This window comes from Narcine bancroftii, chromosome 2 (assembly GCF_036971445.1).
Source record: "Narcine bancroftii isolate sNarBan1 chromosome 2, sNarBan1.hap1, whole genome shotgun sequence".
NCBI classification, from domain to species: domain Eukaryota; kingdom Metazoa; phylum Chordata; class Chondrichthyes; order Torpediniformes; family Narcinidae; genus Narcine; species Narcine bancroftii.
In genome coordinates this window covers 184,974,582-184,991,813 of record NC_091470.1, presented here as the reverse complement: position 1 = coordinate 184,991,813, position 17,232 = coordinate 184,974,582, and the positions used below count along the sequence as shown (strand labels likewise).

The window sequence follows — 17,232 nt, the reverse complement described above, 5'->3', positions numbered from 1 at the left end:
TAAGGAAAATGTTTGATGTTTTAGAAATCTTGTCTTATAAAGTGTTCAAAACAAGAAAGCAGAAATGGATAAGAAGGAAAGGTTATGATGGAGAAACGGAAAGGGAAGATAAACAAAGTATAAAATGGCTACGCTGAACTATATGACTTTATATATTAACGGAATACATAACCATATTAAAAGGAAGAAACTGCTAAATTTACTGAAAAAATAAAAAATTGATATAGCATTTGTGCAAGAAACACATTTAACTGAATTGGAGCACAAGAAATTAAAGAGAGTTGGGTAGGACATGTATATAATTCAAAAGCTAGAGGAGTAGCTATATTAATCAGTAAAAATGTACCAATTAAAATAGAAGAGGAAATAATAGATCCAGCAAGGAGATATGTAATGATAAAATGTCAGATATATTCGGAGTTTTGGAATCTACTCAATGTATATTCACCTAATGAAGAAGATCAAAAGTTTATGCAAGATATTTTTTTGAAGATAGCAGATACGCAAGGGAACATATTAATAGGAGGGGATTTCAACCTGAATTTGGATTCAAATATGGACAAAACTGGGAAAAAAATTAACAGAAAGAACAAAGTAACCAAATTTATAATTAAATCGATGGAAGAAATGCAACTTTTGGATATATGGAGGAAACAACACCCAAATGAAAAGGAATATTCATATTACTCGGCTAGACATAAAACATACTCAAGAATAGACCTATTTTTGTTATCAGCTCGTATGCAAGATAGAGTAAGAAAAACAGAATAATAAAGCTAGAATATTATCGGACCATTCACCCTTAATATTGACAATAAAGTTAGAGGACATCCCTCCAAGAATGTATAGATGGAGATTAAACTCCATGTTACTCAAAAGGCAGGATTTCAGAGAATTCATTGAAAGACAAATTAAAATGTATTTTGAAATAAATACGGAATCAGTGAAAGATAAGTTTATACTATGGGATGCAATGAAAGCGTTCATTAGAGGGCAAATAATAAGTTATGTAACCAAGATGAAGAAGGACTATAATCAGGAAACAGAGCAGTTGGAAAGGGAAATAGTAAATATAGAAAAAGAATTAGCAATGAAGGAAGATACAACTAAAAGAAGAGAATTGGCAGATAAAAAAGTAAAATATGAAACACTACAAACATATAAGGTGGAGAAGAATATAATGAAGAACAAACAGAAATATTATGAACTAGGGGAAAAAACGCACAAAATTCTAGCATGGCAGCTTAAGACAGAACAAGCTAAGAAAATGGTATTGGCATCAAGGAAAAAAGACAAACAAATCACATATAATCCAAAGGAGATCAAGGAAAACTTTAGAGCATTCTATGAACAATTATACCAAACTGAAAATGAAGGGAAAGAAGGGAAAATAGATGAATTTCTAACTAAAATTGAACTACCAAAACTACAAATAGAGGAACAAAATAAATTAACAGAACCATTTGAAATAGTAGAAATACAAGAGATAATAAAAAAAATTACCAAATAATAAAACACCAGGAGAGGATGGATTCCCAATAGAATTCTATAAAACATTTAAAGATTTATTAATTCCTCCTCTCCTGGAAGTAATCAACCAGATTGATAAAACACAAAGCTTACCAGATTCATGTAAAACAGCAATAATTACAGTAATACTGAAGCAAGGGAAAGATCCACTCGCACCAGCATCATATAGACCAATATCATTACTTAACACAGATTATAAAATAATAGCTAAACTATTAGCAAACAGATTAGCAGAGTATGTACCGAAAATAATAAATCTAGACCAAACTGGATTTATTAAAAAAAGACGCACAACAGACAATATTTGTAAATTTATTAACTTAATTCATGCAGTAGAAAGGAGTAAAGCGCCAACAGTAGCATTTGCTTTAGACGCAGAGAAGGCCTTTGACAGAGTAGAATGGAATTATTTATTCAAAGTATTGCAAAAATTCAGTTTACCAGAGAAGTATATTAATTGGATTAAAGCATTATATAAGGGACCATTGGCGAAAGTGACAGTAAATGGATATATATCAAAGCAATTTAACTTAAGCAGGTCAACACGGCAGGGATGCCCACTATCACCCTTATTGTTCGCGTTAGCTATAGAACCACTAGCAGAATTGATAAGAACAGAAAATAATATAAAAGGAATAAAAATAAAAGACAAGGAATATAAAATCAGTTTATTTGCGGATGATGTTATAGTATACTTTAACAGATACAGAACTATCAATAAAAGAATTATATAAGAAATTGAAGGAATATGGAGAAGTGTCGGGTTACAAGATTAACGTAAATAAAAGTGAAGCAATGCCTATGAATAATGTGGATTTCTCAAAATTTAAGAAGGAATCACCATTCAGATGGCAAATGCAAGCAATAAGATACCTAGGTATACAAATAAATAAAAATCTCGGCCAACTATATAAACTCAATTATTATCCACTAATGAAAAAATTACAGGATGATTTAGAGCACTGGAAAGATTTACCACTAACACTAATATGAAGGATAAACTGTATTAAAATGAACATTTTTCCAAGGATATTATACCTATTTCAGGCATTGCCAATACACTTGACAGAGAAATTCTTCAGAGTTAAAAAAAATAATAAGGAAATTTTTATGGAAAGGGGGGAAACCGAGGATAGCACTAGATAAATTAACAGAATGGTATAAACAAGGAGGCTTACAACTGCCAAACTTTAAAAATTATTATAGAGCCGCACAATTAAGATACCTATCAGATTTTTATCAAACAAGGGAAAAGCCAGATTGCACTTGATTAGAATTAGATAAAATAGGGGAAAAGATACCTAAACACATATTATATAAATGGGATGAAAAATTGGTACAACATAGAAGTTCTCCAGTATTACATCATCTAGTCAATATTTGGAAGAAGATTCATGTAGAAAGAAATAAAGCAAATTATCAATTACCAAAACTAATATTGACGCAAAATAAGTTACTCCCTTTTACAATAGATAACCTTTCCTTTAGAGAATGGGAGAAAAAAGGGATCAAAAGAATAGAAAATTGCTTTTCAGGAAATAGATTATTATCCTTTGAACAAATGAAAGATAAATACAATGTAACTCAAGATACAGTGCTGGTATATTACCAATTGAGATCCTACTTGAAGGACAAATTAGGAAGCAGTCTGAGTTTACCAGAGGGAAGTAACTTTGAATATGTGGTTACAGATACAATGATAATCAAAAGATTTATAACAAATATGTATATTAAATTGCAAGAAAAGGAGAATGAGGAAACAAATGGTAAAACTAAACAAAAATGGGAACAAGATTTAAATATAAAGATAAAAAAGGAAACATGGGAGAAGTTATGCTCTGGAACGATGAGAAATACAATAAATACGAGGTTACGTATGATACAATATAACTGGATACACAGGCTATACATTACACCTCAAAAGTTAAATAAATGGGACCCAACAGTATCTGATAGATGTTTTCGATGTAAAAAAGAAATGGGAACAACAATTCATGCAATCTGGACATGTGAGAAAGTAGAAAAATTTTGGGATGATGTAAACCAAATATTAAATAAAATGACAGAAAACAATATACCAAAGAATCCAGAGATCTTCCTCCTAAGTAACATAAAAAACAAAGAATTTGGAATTGATTTGGATGGTGCACAAAAAAGATTTGTTAAGATAGCTCTAGCCGTAGCAAAAAATGTATTATGTCAACCTGGAAATTGGAAGATAATTTGAAAATACAACAATGGTATATAGAAATGAATAAATGTATTCCATTAGAAAAAATAACATATAGTTTAAGAAATAATATTGAAATATTTGAACAAATATGGGAGCCTTACATGAAACACAATAGAGAAAACCTACTGGGGACATTCACTACCTAAATTAACGAAAGGAGAAGGAAATGAAAAGAATTGACTCAGTGGAATTTCTTGTTTATTTTTATTGAATGACAACATTGTTTGACTGGTTTAATGTATCCTTGAGTTTGTACTTTAAATGGACGGTGGGGGGGAGGTAGGGAGGATGGGATGGGAGGAGGGAGGGGGGGGAGAAAATGGCACTGTATATATTTGAAAAGGAAAAAGTATGTATCATGGTTAATGTTGTTTATGGTGTGAAAAATAAAAAATTTTAAAAAAAATGTGCTTGGCCTCCAGAGGGGACGTTAGAGCTGGGCTAACACAATATTGTGGGCCGAAGGGCCTGCTCTTGGTTGTACTGTCCTAGGATCTAAATGTTGTACTGTCCCAGTACCCCACCAAAGAAAATAAAATCCTACAGAAGTTATAGAGGAAATGCTGGGGTTGAGTGCAACACACAAACGTGCTGGAGAAACTCGTCAGGTCACGCGGAAGAGGAAATAAAGGGTGACCAAGTTTAGGGGCTGATGGAGGGCTCAGGCCCGAAACCTTTGTTACCATTTACTTCCTACGATGCAGCGTGACCTGCTGAGTTTCTCCAGGCGTTTGTGTGTGGCACAAATTCCTATGCAAAACGCAGTACGGAATATCCTGCGGAATTCGGCGACTGGCAGAGACGGATAGGATTGCCTGGCCCTCTCCTGCTTCTGGACTCGCCAAAGGCCTCCCTGCCCAACTCTAGGGCTGCCATGTGCCCGCCCAAACCCCCTCTCCCTCTCAACCAACATTCCCCCCACTTCCGTGGCAGCCCTTGAGGGTTGGCAGGGTAACCCACCACGCTGTTGGGAAGGGAGTTCCAGGTACACAGCCCAGTGATGGTTAACGAAAGGGATACATTTCAAAGTCAGGATCGAGCGCAACTTGGAGGGCATCGTCTTGGTTGTGATGTCCTGATGCTTCTTGTCCTTCAGGCTGGTAAAGGTGCTGGGGTCAAGTCAAGGGGGAACAACTGTGGAAGATGAAGGTCGACCACTCTCCATTTCACATCAATTTTTCTGACGTGGAGGGAGGAGAGAGCACAAAGTTCCTTGCCGTGCATATAACGGATGCTCTATCCTGGACCCATAACACCTCCTCATTAGTCAGGAAGGTGCAGCAGCGCCTACACTTCCTCAGGATGCTGAAGAGGTGGCAAGGCGACTGAGGGATGGTAGCTGGAAAGCATCAGACTGGAAGTCATTACAAAGTCAGAGTCCTTAAATGGGTCTCCGATTGAGTCAGTCGTTGAGGAGTCTGCTGGTGGAGGGATAGCAGCTGTTCCTGAACCTGGTGGGTGCGAGTCTTGTGGCCCCGATACCTCTTTCCTGATGGCTGCAGCGAGAAGAGCTGGGTGGTGTGGATCCTTGATGATTGCTGCTGCTCTCCAATGGCAGCGTTCCCGGTAGATATTCTCGATGGAGGGGTGGGAAAGGTTTTGCCTGTAATGTCCTGGGTTGTGTCCACTACCTTTTGTGAGGTTTTATGCTCAGGGGTATTGGTCCCCCCATACCAAGACATGATGCAGCCGGTCAGCACACTTTCCACCGCTCACCTGGAAGTTCTAGGTCTACATTCAAATGGTTTAAATGTTTTCCCCCCCAAACTGGTACATTAAAAAAAAATAGGTTAATATTTGGTGAAAAGTAATTCAATTTAGGCTAGTCCTTTGTCTGAATCTAGAAAGTCAGGTGACACATTAGTGAAGCTGTTGTTAGTGCAATGCTGTACATCGCCAGAGACCGGGGATCGAATCTGGCGTTGTCTGTATGTTCTTCCCGTGTCTGTGAGTGATTCCTCCGGGGGGGGGGGGGGCCCTCCGGTTTCCTACCACCCTTCAAAACATACTGGGGTTGTAGGTCAATTGGGTGTAATTGGGCAGCACGGGCTCGGGGCCCGAAAGGGCCTGCTACCGTCTTCTTCTTCTTCTGCCTCTTCATCACAGAGGATGATGGTGGTTCCTTTCAGTCAGTTTGTGGGGTTTGATACGAGGAGACCCCACTCCACAGAAAGGAGCAGCGTGTGTGGGAATGGATTTAGGTTGCAAAGGTCCAGACCTGCCGTCTCGACTCCCCCTCCTGGATCCAGCAGCCTGGGGAGGCCCAAGACGGCTGGGGTGGGGTGGGGGGGTGAGAGTTCTGCAGTGGCGAATGGCCAGACCAAGCTTGGATGCCCTTTCCGTGCTTCGCGGCACGTTTTTGCTCGATGGCCGTTGACCCCCACGGGAGGGTTCGTCTGCCCTTTGGCAGGTCTTGTTTTCCACCCTGCAAGGTGCCTAGCCCACCCTTCGCACCAGGCAGGCCAGGTTTTTTGGGGGGTGGGGGGGGAGAGCCGGTTTAGTCACCGACCACCCGACATAAGATACATGGTACAGGTAGCACTCAGGCGCGTGACCTGACAGTAACTTAACAGCCTGTTACTGTGCTGTATGTCTAAGCACTAGGATTGGTGTCACCCAGGGCGGTAGCCCACGGGGTCACCCTACCCTCCCCTCCCCACCATGTTGGACCGAGTGTACTGAGCGCAGTATGTATGTCCGGGGTGGGGGCTCTGACCAGAGCACGTTAGAAGTAAATGTAAATGAGTGGAAAGTGTTAGCCTTGAGGGTGTATTGATACATGTCAGCTGGCCTTAGGAGAAATGTTTTGTTCTAACTAACTACAGGTGTCAGAAATAAAACTTCTCACACATGAGTCTCTTTAAAACTGATGACATGACAAGCTTTATTTACAAGTCTGCAGAGTTGGACTCAACTGGCTTCTCACCAGTTAAGCCCCGATACATACAGTGCATTGATTTTTATACCCTTATTGTTTGCCCTTCCCCTTCTTATTAATACTGTTTTAATTGGTTAGTATTGCAAAAGCATTCTTAGTATAACTGCATTTTTAATTATCACGTTCGTTACGTACGCTGCGAACTCTACATACACTAAATTCTGTTTCTCACCCTTCTTATCAATCTTTTGTCTCCTGCATGTCTCTCACTATGACCATGAAAAGATATGTTTTTAAAAAAACATATCCAGCTGAACCTTTTGTCCTTGGCTGCTAGTAAGCTCCCTGTCCATTCTGGCTTCCCTTTTTATGATTAATCATCACATTTTAACTTAAGCCATTTTAACCTAAATTCTCTATATATACCAGACTCTCTCGTCAATCTGCCGTTCATCCTCTTCCTTTAAAGCACAGAGGTGGACTCGCACTTCTCCGTCCACAGGGAGAGCACCCAAACCTAGGAGAGCCTGTAAGTCCCTTCCTAGGAGGTTAAATCCAGCCGACGGTAACAACAAGAGGTCTTGTACCCCTTCTCTTTCTTCCAGTTTCACTGTTACTTGGGGAATTATTGATACCATCCTGGGAGCCCCTTCTATCCCAGAAATTGTCAAATTACTTTTTACAGGCTCAGTTCCGATTGGCACAGTTATTACACTACTTTGTTCCGCTCCTGTGTCCACCATAAACACCACCTCTTCTCCCTTGGGACCAATTTTTAGTTTTACCAGGGGTTCCCTCTTATACTTGGTCCCTAACATTTGGAACCCCTGACCCCCCTAATCTTCTTCCATAAGTTCGAGGGCACGCAATTACCTCTTGTATCGGGGGCATTCCCTCTTAAAGTGTCCTTCCTCATTGTAGTAATAGCACTTAACGAACCTCCGGGGTCTTCCCTCTCTTGGATATCTTGGATTGTTTAGAGGAAGGTTTTGTTTTCTTTCCCCTCTGGATTCGGCATTCATCTGTTGGATAGTCTGTACCATAACCTTTGTCGCCCTCTTTTGATCTTCTTCTTCTCTCTGCACATATACTTTTTGCGCCTTTTTTAACAGGTCGCTTAAGGGTTTTTCGCTCCAGTCCTCCTCCTTTTCTAGTTTCTTTCTAATGTCCTGCCATGATTTGGAAACAAATTCAATTCGAATAAGCTGTTCACCCATTGGTGTACTAGGGTCCACGCCAGCATACTGTTGGACATTCTTTCTCACCCTCTCCAAAAAATCAGTAGGGGACTCGTCTTTCCCCTGGTGGTTCCCAAATGCCTTGGTAAAATTGTGACCCTTTGGCCCAGCCTCCTGTATCCCTTTAATTGTCCACTCTCTATATTGTCTCATACTTTCCAATCCCTCGGGTGTTCGTTTGTCCCACCTGGGTTCTTTTAAGGGATATTTTTGTTCATGGGGTCTGGGGTCCCCAGGTTGTTCATATTCCCACATGAGGAGGGCAGCCCGTCGAATCATCTGCCTCTCCTGGGGTGAGAATAATGTTCCCATTATTGTCTGCATCTCTTCCCACGTATATGTGTTTGGTCCCAGGAATTGGTCGAGCTGTTCAGCCAGTCCTATAGGATCTTCCAATAACTTTTTCATTTCTTTCTTAAATCCCCACACCTCTGTACTAGTTAGGGGAACATTCACATATCCCGTTCCCCCTCCCGGTCCTCCCATAGGAACTTCCCTCAGGGGATTTAGGCTTGTTGAAAACTTTGATGGTCCTGGACCAGTCTGGGATCTTGTCCAGGGTCGGTTTACCGGTGGAAGTTTAGGGTCCGACTCCCTTAATTCATCCTTTTTTTCCCGGCCCCTTTCGGGGCAATCAGATTCATCACCTTTCCCCTCCGGTAATGAGCTTTCCTCGGGCGCAGTAGGCACCGGGGGAATATAAGGAGGGGGAAGGTTGTCCAGAGGTTCCCACTTCTTTTCTCCCGCTACCCTCAATTTAAAACATTTTGTTAAGGATCCTGGCCAGGGAACCCAACAAAATGCATATGCTGACTCTTCTTGATTCACCTTTGGTCTCGAATTTACATATATGTTTAATGCTTGTCTAACCCAATCCTCATCAGATCCAAATTTCGGCCACCAGACCGAGGAACCTTTAATAGATTGTTTCGACCAAAGGAGACAATATTGGATCATCTTTTTCTTGTTTTTGTCTCGATATCTTTTACTATCCCAATTTTCAAACATTCTCCCCAAAGGGCTGTCAAGGGGAACTCCCAGGAATTGTCCTGAATTTTCAGACGAGCCCTTAGATTTTGATCCTCCCATTTTCCCACCTAGATCTGTTTATCGTTGCTGAGGACCCTCTCGTTCTGGACCCTACTCCCTTCTTCTCAGACGCCTCGTCGGAGGTACTGTCCCTCCTTCGGTTACCGCTGAGGTTTCCCTGGGGTCGACCCCTCTCTTCTCGGCACTTCGTCGGAGGTGTTGTCCCTCCTTCGGTTACCGCCGAGGTTTCCCTGGGGTCTATCCTAGAGTCCCACGACAGGGTCCTCACGCCACGACAAAAGCTCTATACCTGATCTATTACGTTAGGTTTTTTTATCCAAACAGGTGTATCCCGTTACACCTGTTACCCAATCCCCACAGCACAATCGTAAGTCGTCACTTACCGGTGTCTTCCCGGGGATTGAACCGTCACCCTTCTCCTCTCCGTCTTGTCGTGTCACCTTGTCCGGATACCACTCGCTCAAGCCGCCCGAAGCGACGAGCAAGGGACTAGGAGCCGCTGAACTCAGCGGGGTGCACCGCCTCCGATGTCCCTCTTCTCGCCTCCCCTCACGGCCGGAGTGTAGATCCCGGACGAGCCCCCATTTGTCAGAAATAAAACTTCTCACACATGAGTCTCTTTAAAACTGATGACACGACAAGCTTTATTTACAAGTCTGCAGAGTTGGACTCAACTGGCTTCTCACCAGTTAAGCCCCGATACATACAGTGCATTGATTTTTATACCCTTATTGTTTGCCCTTCCCCTTCTTATTAATACTGTTTTAATTGGTTAGTATTGCAAAAGCATTCTAAGTATAACTGCATTTTTAATTATCACGTTCGTTACGTACGCTGCGAACTCTACATACACTAAATTCTGTTTCTCACCCTTCTTATCAATCTTTTGTCTCCTGCATGTCTCTCACTATGACCATGAAAAGATATGTTTTTAAAAAAACATATCCAGCTGAACCTTTTGTCCTTGGCTGCAAGTAAGCTCCCTGTCCATTCTGGCTTCCCTTTTTATGATTAATCATCACATTTTAACTTAAGCCATTTTAACCTAAATTCTCTATATAACACAGGGATATTTTTATAAAAAATAATACATTTCTGCTAAAACACTGCACAAACATTTTAAAAGAGAGGGGACATGACATCAAATATAAATCTGCATGCAGACCGATTGGCTCCATCTATGCACAAGAGGTGCATTGCAACCGAGGCGCTGATGGAATGAACCGCACCCACAACTCGATCCAGGAAGAGGGGGGAAAGGTCGTCGGTGCGCCTGCGCATCCCCTTGTAGTCCCTCTCAAGCCTCAGCGGCCGACGCCGATCCACGGTCAGGACTTCAACTCCCGGCAGGCCACGGGGCGGCTCAACGCGGAAGCATCCCACGGCTTGTGCTTTCTCTGGACGAAGGAGAGAGCCTGAAAGCGAGAATAAAAGATGGTCTGACTAATCATTAATGGTGAGTAATGTCGTGTTTGTTTCAAGGCAGTAGGTTTTGGAATAAAGGCTTTTGTGACATTGCACCCGGAATCTGCGATATTAAAGTATAAATGCATCGCAGTTTAACAGTGGATGTTATGTAGCAAAAATAAAGATACATCACCAACGTTTCGGGTATGAGCCCTTCAAATATGCCCGAAACGTTGGTGATGTATCCTTGTCTTTTATATAAGGACAGAATCTGCAGGCTTCTTCGTTTTAAGTCCAAGCACAACGCTGGAGAAACTCTTATATAGCAAATAAATCTGAACGTTGAGCCCCTTCAAGGTATTTCCCCAAACCTTGGTTACAGCTCTGCTTTGCTTTGTTTTTTTTTAAAAGAAACTTCAGCCACTGTGTCTGTTTAAAGCAGTTGGTTCATCCTCTTTTAAATGTTCTTCTCCCCCCCCCCCCCCACCCCCATTTGGCATTTTTTTTAAAAACAAAAAGTTTATATTTGGTCAAAAGTAATTCAGTGTTATTTGGCAGGTCCTTCATCTGAAAGAGACCTGGTAGATTGAGTATAATTTGTGTGAAACACAAAAGTCTGCAGATGCTGTGATTCTACAAATTTTATCATCCCAAAACCCTGGAGCAGCTGATATTCACCAAGACAAGTAGTTACTTCAACAAAAGTTGTTTTTAATGATCTTTCTAATCTTTATCTACAGTAAAAAAAAAAATCTATATTACAGTTAAAAACAGACAGAAATGCTGGGGGAACTTGGCTTGTCTCACAGGAGGTAAAGATAGATTACCCACGTTTCGAGCCTGAGCCCTTCAGGGTATGAGCAAAAAGCATCTGAATGAAAGGCTGGGGAGAGAAAGGTGGAAGTGTACAAAGTGTAGGAGCCAGGACTGATAACGCAAAAGGGATGTGATGAGGTGAGAATTGATTTTTGGGTCTGTGAAAGGAGGGGAGAGAGTGAGTGACAGAACGAGAGGAAAGGAGTCAGAGGAATGAAGGTAGGTGGGGCCGGGGGGGGAATGGAAACCGGAAAAGTTGATGTAAATACAATCCAGGTGGAGGGTTCCTAGATGGAAGATGAGATGTTGTTCCTCCAATTTATAGATGGTCTCAGCCTGGCAGTGCATGAGGCCATGGACAGCCAAGGAATGGGACTGGGAATTCAAATGGGTGGCCACTGGGAGATCCACGCTATTGCAGCGGACGTGCTCAATAAAGCGATCTCCCTGTCTGCGCCCAGTCTCTCCGATGTAGAAGAGACCACAACGGGAGCACTGGATGCAGTAGATGACTCCCTCAGATTCACAAGCATTGCTTCACTTAGGTCTGTTTGGATCCCCAAATGGTGGGATGGGTGCAATTGGAGCATCTCCTGCAGTCACAGGGATAAGTGCCCCAAGGATTGGGATTAAACCGTTCAAAGTTAGTGAACAGGGATTGAAAATCCTTCCTGAGGATGGGTTCTGCCTTCCATGCATGCTGTCAGACCCTCGTGAATTCACCAGCATTTTGTGCTACTAACAGGAATGAGATCACTAGTTTACATGATGTGGTTGTAGGATGCCCTTGAACACTCGCTACAGGGAAAAGTTTTTAATTCCCATTTGTCGGATCTGCCAGTTGGGCCAACTTTCCTTAATTTTGCAGGTCCAATTTGTTGGTTTGTATTTGAGGGAAACAAAATTGCCTGTTGTGCAATGGTTATGTAAACATTCCAGGCTGACTGACGATGACATTCCTTCCCTGTTGACACCTCGCTTCTGCGCTGGATGTTGTTTCTTTTGGACGTTTCAAGAGGCAGGATTTAGTTACGTTCAGTTCTACAAAAAGGGGCAGGCAAAGTGGATTGATCATAAATTGTCAGGTGGTGAACAAGGATTGAGAATCCTTCCTGAGGAAGGGTTATCGCTCAAAATGTGATCTACCTGTTGCCTTTCATGGACGTTGCCCGATGTGCTGAGCTCCTCCAGCATTTTGGGGTGGCTACAATCTACACATCCAGATTTTCAGATTTATTGTCAGAGTGCATACATGACATCACATACAACCCTGGGATTCTTTTTCCTGTGGACCAGGCAGAATCACCATTTATTGGTAGTTCAAAAAAAAAACTGTACTCAATGTACACATATAAACAAACTGACTGTGTAATACAGAGTTTTAAAAAATCAGTCAAAATGAGTCCCTGATTGAGTTTGTCGTTGAGGAGCCTGACGGTGGAGGGGGAGCAGCTGTTCCTGAACCTGGTGGTGTGAGTCTTGTGGCCCCGACACCTCTTTCCTGACAGCAGCAGCGAGGATAAGGCATGTGCTGGGTGGCGAGGGTCCTTGTTGATCGCTGCTGCTCTCCGACGGGCAGCGTTCCCTGTACATGTTCTCGAAGGTGGGGACTTTGCCTGTGATGTCCTGGGCTGTGTCCACAACCTTTCTCAGGGCTTTCCGCTCAGGGGCATTGGTACCCCCACACCAGATGGTGATGCAGCCGGTAAGCACCCTTTCCACACCTCTGTATATATTTGTCAGGGCCTCTGCAAATGCCTGAGGAAGTTGTTCTTACCTTGCACATTATTTATTAATTTTTTCTATATTTGCACTGTCAGTTTGTTAATATACATCTCTTTTGTAACAATAAATCTGAAATTGTACTTGAGATCCTCACTGCTGCCACCACTCCTGTCCCCAACTACTTTGCCAAATCATTTTGAGTCATAAACCAGTTCTGCAAAGCGTCCATTTTCCTTGCCTGGATGAAACGACTCCACATTAAATCAGTTGTTTGGCAGCCACCCTCTCCTTTGGTAGTTGCCATTTCAGAGGGCGGCATGGTTAGCGTGATGCCATTACGGCGCAAGCGACCCGGGTTCGAATCCGGCCTGTGAGGAGTTTATACATTCTCCCCATGTCTGTGTGGGTTTCCTCCAGTACCCCTGGGTTGTAGGTTAATTAGGTGGCTCGGGCTCGTGGGCCAGAAGATCCTGTTGCAGTGCGCAAGTCTACATTTAAAAAATTTAATTTAAAAACCAAGTAGAAGCAGTTCATCCTCGATTATCAAGAGCTGGCTTTGTGGGTATTTGTGAACTGGTTCTAAAGTGAATTATTTGGCCAAAGTTTTCTGACCTCTGTTCCAACAGTTCCTCGTGCAGGGTGAAACATTTAAAGATTCTTTCGATGGTTTACGTACAAGGGCACAGTTAGAGTAGTGGTTAATGCGACGCTATTACAGTGCCAGCAATGCGGTTTCGAATCTGGCGCTATCAGTAAGGAGTTTGTACATTCTCCCCATGACTGCATGGGTTTCTTCCGGGTGCTCCAGTTTCCGCCCAGCCCTCAAAACCTATGGGGGTTGTAGGTCAGGGGTGTACTTGGGTAGCGCGAGCCGGAAAGGCCCATTCCCATGCCATTAATCGAAACGAAAAATTAAAATAGGCCGTCACTTACACAATATTCTGGATTTTATTTTTCCAAGCCTGCCGCTACGTGGCAGGGAAGATCGGCAGAGCTGTAGGGTTCCAGGAGACGCCATCCTCTGGCAAGCCTAAGGCCGAGAGCAGCCAGGTCAAAGGTCAGTATCTCCTGCACTTCACCAAACGTGTGCCATCGATAAATTTTATGGTTAACATTGGACAACAATTTTTTTCAAAAGGTTTGCTTCCTGAAACAAAATTGGGGACTATGATAGACGACTTCAAGCTGAACACAAAGATCATTTCAGATTTGTTGTATCACATCGGAAGTTGGAGAAACTTTAACTTTTGTTGAATTTAGCATGTTCAATCGCATAACGATCCTGACACATTGCGTTAGTTCAACTGACCTAAAAATGTTTTGCTGCCGATTTTTGTTTGTACTCAGCATCTGATGCCTCTCGTGTCAGTGTCCAACAATAGTTGGCCAGCGTGGATGGACTCCATTTACCCTGATACCACTTTTCCTCAGTCGCAATGTTCTGGTGAAACTTTTCACCGTGTTTCATAACCATGACCAGCAGGAAAGGACTCCAAGTGCGAACACAGAAAATGAGTTTTCAGTGACACGTTGAACTTCATGGTTTTGTCTACTTGAGGTAGACTTAAAATATGACAGGAAATAAGTTCTATCTAAAAACAAAGGTAGATGATAGAAATTTTAAGGTGATTTTCATGATCAGCCAAAAATCTATTTGGAAAAAACACCCACAAGTGTTCACGAAGCAAAATCTCCGTTGTCTGGTGTAATCAGTGTTAGTTAATGCCAACACTCAGATAGTTTCTCCACTCGAGCCTTCAGGTTGTGCCTTGTGATGTTGGAATTGGGCCAAGGCTCGATGATCTTCTGGGTTCATTTGCATTCATTGTGTCTGTCAACTCCTCAATGGTTTATTGATGTTTGTGGGATCTTGCTCTGGCTGTGAGGAGTTTGTACGCTCTCCTGTGTCTGTGTGGGTTTCTTCTAGATGCTCTGGTTTCCTTCAAAACGTACGGGGCTGTATGTTAATTTGGGTGTAGTCGGGCACATGGGGTTTTAATGGCTGGAATTGGCTTCTACTGCGCTGTAAATAATTTTTAACAAAATATTACCATGAAATTCAAAATTTCCTAAATAACAGCATTCACTGCCTTAAAAGCACTGGCTGTAAGGAGCTGTCACACCAAATGAAGCACTTGATTTGTCAAATGCAATGAACATGCCGTTCTCCATCGTTCACTGCCTTAAAGGCATTGGTCTAATCTTTATGTAGTTGGTAGGAGGGGATGCGGAAGAAACCAAGTAAACTTGACCATAAACGTTGAGCAGGGTCCAAAGAGGGGACACAGCCAAAAAAAAGGTTTGAGAATGAAATTTCAGATTTGGATTTATTGTCAGAGGGCATGCATGAACCGTGAGATTCCTGAAGCCAGGGCAAAACTACCTCTTACTGGCCGTGCAAAAAAATACACCTAACTCACCATACACATGTAAGCAAATAACGAAATGTCAACAGACCGCAACACCGAGAGAGAAGTAAAGATCAATAAAGTGCAAAAGTAAGAGGGTTACAGAATGGGAGTAGCGGTAGGATGTTCTCAGCACAGTCTAGAAGGGCTGAGTGGCCTGTTTTCTGATGTCCTATGATTCTAACACCCGGAGTGTTTTGAAGGGTGGGAAGAAACCGGAGCACCCAGAGGAAATCCCCCCTCCTCCGCAGACACGTGGAGAACGTGCGCACTCCTTGAGGAACGGTGCCAGATTTGAACCCCGGTCGCTGGCGCAGTAACAATGTCGCGCTAACTGAGCTGCCTTCACACCCTTCACTCTGTTGATGAATTCTGGCTGCTGCATTTACTGATTTATTTTTTAAACTGTCATTTATTGCAGCCACTCTCAAACTCTCTCTGGCCCACACTGCACGAATACAGTGCTCAGTTTATGGGTCCCCTTCCCTGTGAAGCAGTCAAGTTTAGTTGGTCACTTCTCTCCTACCAGCAAAATATTTTTTAAAATTGATTTTTGGGTCCTTGAATGTGTTGAGAATGGCTGATTTATAGGACAGCAATTGGCTGTGGAACAGTCTGGGGATTTGAAAAGTCCTTCCAAGGAAAAGGTTGGCAGTGTTCTGCCTGCAACTTAGAACGAGTGAACAATACAGCACAAAAAAAGGCCTTCTCGTCTGGACTGAACTACTATTCTACCTAATTCTGACCTGCACCCAGTCCCTACCCTTCCCATCCATGTACCTGTCTAAATTCTTAAAATTTAAAATTTAAGTTCACCACTTCAGCTGCCAGCTCGTTCCACACTCTTTCCCCACCCCCCCACTCTCTGTGTGAAGAAGCTCCCCCTGAACCTTTCCTCTTTTAACCCTTGGCCCATGTCCTCTGGTTTATATCTCACCTATCCTCAATGGAAAAAGCCTACCTACATTTATCTACACCCCTCATGATCTTGTATACATCTATCAAATCTCCCCTCATTCTTCTACGCTCCAGGGTATAAAGTCCTAATCTGTTTAACCTGTCCCTGAAACTCAGTTCCTGAAGTCCCAGCAAATGTCCTAATAAATCTTTTCTGCCCTCTCTCAATCTTCCTGATATCTGACCAAATCTGCACACATTTGCCCTCACCAATGTCTTGTACAGCCTACCATAACATCCCAACTCAATACTTTGATTTATGAAGGCCAATGTGCCAAAAGCTCTTTTTAAAACTATCTATCTGTAAGGCCATTTTCAGCGAATGGTGTATCTGTATTCCCAGACCCCTCTGTTCTACTGCACTCCTCAGTGCCCTAGCGTTTGTCCTTCTAAAATTGTTTGTGTTAAATTCCGTCTGTCATGTTTCCAGCTGGTCCAGATCCCTCTTCAAGCTTTGAAATCCTTCCTCACCTTCCACAGCACCTCCAATCTTTGTGCCATCTGCAAACTTGCATATCCGATTTATCACATGATCAAGATGTCAAACAATAATGGTCCCAGCACCGATCCCAGAGGCCCACCACTCCCTCCAGGCTGAGAGGCAATCATCCACTTCCGTTCTCCCATATCGCCTACACATTAAATTTGTAACTTTATTTTCCTCATCCAGACGAAAAGCACAATCTGGTGTCGGCTTCGCAGGATGATGGCTTGTTCCCGAAAGCTCTGCCGAAGTCTGGCAGCGAGGTCCAGGAATGCGGATCCTGATGATAAAGGCTGCACCAGTCTGGCTCACGGCAAGGTAGATTGGCGCATTACAGCAGGATCACCCTGACAATACAGAATATATACAGCAGCAAATAATGAAGAGGTGCCCAGCAACTCCCTCACCAGGGAGATGAGCACTTCTGAAAAGACCTGCTGCTGTTTCAACATCTGTTTAAAAAAAACTGATCCTGTCTGAAATATGCTAATAAATTTTTAAAAGAA

General features: G+C 42.6%; 2 long non-coding RNA genes across 2 annotated transcripts in view; one reads left to right on the top strand and one right to left on the bottom strand.

Annotated features, from left to right (window-relative positions):
• LOC138754761 (uncharacterized) overlaps positions 1–14,450 on the bottom strand; it is a 27,094-nt gene extending 12,644 nt beyond the window's left edge. The window contains exon 1 of the long non-coding RNA XR_011351919.1: positions 9,313–14,450. This is a non-coding gene — a long non-coding RNA (uncharacterized lncRNA). The remainder of the gene's footprint in view (positions 1–9,312) is intronic.
• LOC138754760 (uncharacterized) lies at positions 7,156–17,232 on the top strand. The gene is made up of 4 exons (XR_011351918.1): positions 7,156–7,170; positions 10,093–10,385; positions 13,839–13,934; positions 16,913–17,232. It is a non-coding gene; the product is annotated as an uncharacterized lncRNA (long non-coding RNA).